Source organism: Hipposideros armiger, unplaced genomic scaffold (assembly GCF_001890085.2).
Source record: "Hipposideros armiger isolate ML-2016 unplaced genomic scaffold, ASM189008v1 scaffold_1755, whole genome shotgun sequence".
NCBI classification, from domain to species: Eukaryota; Metazoa; Chordata; class Mammalia; order Chiroptera; family Hipposideridae; genus Hipposideros; species Hipposideros armiger.
Window position 1 is genome coordinate 60,606 of NW_017733105.1, and position 2,635 is coordinate 63,240.

Below are 2,635 nucleotides of genomic sequence, written 5' to 3' on the forward strand. Positions count from 1 at the left end.
TGAAATATCTTTTCTATCTCTACTTTCAGTTGGTGTTTGCCTTTTGATCTGAAGTAAGTCTCTGGTAGGCAGCATATGTAAAGGCCTTGTTTTCTTTTCCATTTAGCCACGCTCGTTTGATTGGAGCATTTAATACATTTGCATTTACACGTAAATTATTTTTGATAGATATGTAGTTACATTTACACTTAAAGTAATTTTTGATGGATATGTAGTTATTGCTATTTTATTCTTTTTTTTTTTTTGTCTTAAAGAAGTCCCTCTAACATTCTTTTAATACTGGTTTGGTGGTGACGAACTCCTTTAGCTTTTTTCTTGATAGGGGAGCTCTTTATTTGTCCTTTCATTCTAAATGATAGCTTCGCTGGATAGAGTAATCTTGGTGGTAGGTCCAATCTTTTCATCACTTTGAATATTTTATGCCCATCCCTTCTGGCCTGCAAAATTTCTGTTAAGAAATAAATTGACAGTATTATGGGAGTTCTTTTTTAGGTAACTAACTGCTTTTCTTTTGCGGCTTTTAAGATACTTTCTTTGTTTTTAAACTTTGGCATTTTATTTATGATGAGTCTTGGCGTGGGTCTCTTTGGGTTCATCTTGTTTGAGACTCTGCACTTCCTGGACTTGTATGTCTATTTTCTTCACCAAGTTAGGGAAGATTTCCATCATTTCTTCAAATAGGTTTTCAATTCCTTGTTCTTGCTCTTCTCCTTCTGGTACTCCTGTGATACAAATGTTGGTAGACTTCATATTTCTTCAGAGACCCTTTAAACTATTCTCAATTTTTTGGAATCTTTTTTCTTTTTTCTGTTCTGATGAGGTGTTTTTTTGCTACCTAATCTTCTAAATTGCTGATTCAATCCTCTGCTTCATCTAATCTGTCAATTCCCTCTAATGTATTCTTCATTTCAGTTATTGTATTCTTACTTTGGTTCTTTAGAATGTTTTCTGTGTCTATTTTTATGTTTCCTACTCTTTGTTGAAGTTTTCACTGAAATCATTGAGCATCCTTACAACCAGTGTTTGGAACTCTGCGTCTGGTGGATTGCTTGTCTCTATTTTGTTTAGTGCTTTTTCTGGAGCTATGTTCTGTTCTTTTATTTGGGACATGTTTCTCTGTCTCCCCATTTTGGCTGTCCCCCTATGTGTGTTTCTATTTACTAGGTAGGGCTGCTATGCCTCCTGGTTTTAGTAGGGGTGGCCTTATATAATGGGTGTCTTGTGGGGCCCAGTGGCACTGTCTCCCTGGTCACCTGACTGGTGCTGCAGGTGTGTCCCTTGTGTGGACTGTGTGTGTTCTGTTGTAGTTGAGCCTTGGTTGCTGTTTTGCACGTCAATGGCAGGGATTGTCCCTTGGGCTGATTGGTTGTGAGGACTGGTCATGGCTACAGTGGAGGAGCTGTGGTGCAGGGACTGACCCTATGGAGCAGAATTCACTTTAGCAGGACTTTGGTGCCTGCCCAGCCTGCGCTTTGGATGTGTTGTCATTAGAGGAGTCTGGGTGATGCTGTCTCATTCTGAATCTGGTCATCCTGAGTGCCAGCCCCAGAGTCTTCTGACAAGGGCCCCTCTACAGAGCAAGTTCAGTCTCCTACTGTGCCCTGCCTGGAGCCACTTGGCATGAGCCACCAAATAGTTTGCAGATGGCTGCTGCCTGCACTGGGCTTGGAGGTGCCTCAAGAGGCTAAATTGTGAACTGAGGATGGCTGCTGCTAGAGTTGGGTTTGGGGCTGCTCAGCAGGAGGTATGGGGCACGCTGAGGCCAGTTTCTGCTTGTCTGTGGTTTGTGAACCTTTGAGAGATGTTTAGGAAAGTTCGCAGCATAAGCCAAGACAGGCCGTTTTTATGGAAAGTAGCTTAGGTGGGCCCCAGAAGTGGGTGGGGCAGGGTCTCTCAGAATCAGCAAGGTAGAAGGATGGTGTTAGCCAAGTTGATGGAGACTCAGATATTGCAGTTGCCTGTGTCATGTTGGGAGGGAGGAGACTCAGCCAAGAAACAATGGATTCTGCCAGCACTTCTGAGAGAAATCTGCCCCTGCAGCCCTCGCCCTAAGCCAGACAGCTCAGTTCCTCCCCGTATGTCCCTGGCATGTTTGGAACTGCTGCCCCAGCACTGGCGCTCAGAGTGTGTGAGTCTGTCAGTGAGTACGTCCATGTATTGGCCATTTAAGAGGAATGCCTGGTACTCTAGCTGCCCTCTATCTCACTCAAACACAATCTCTGCTGGTTTTCACAGCCAGAAATTGTGGGTACTTTGCTCTTGGCACTGTAACCCTAGGCTGGGGAGGCTGGTGTGGATATGGGACCCCTCATGCCTCTGTCTGGGAACTCCACAGCTGAGATATCCTCCCAATTTTTAATGGTCACATGAGGATGTGGGACCTGCCAGATTTGTGTCTCTGCCCCTCCTATCAGTCTGGAGGTGACTTCCTCTGTATGACCTTGTGTAAGACTTTAGTTCAGCTTGACTTCAGGCAATTCTCAAAGATGGTTGTTCTGTAGTTTAGTTGTAATTTTGATGCCATGTGAGGAGGCAAGCACAGCATTTACTTACTCCACCATTTTGACCAGAAATCTTTCTGGAACTTTTCAATTAAAGAGCCCTGATATAAAACTGACTTTAAATCATTCTTAAC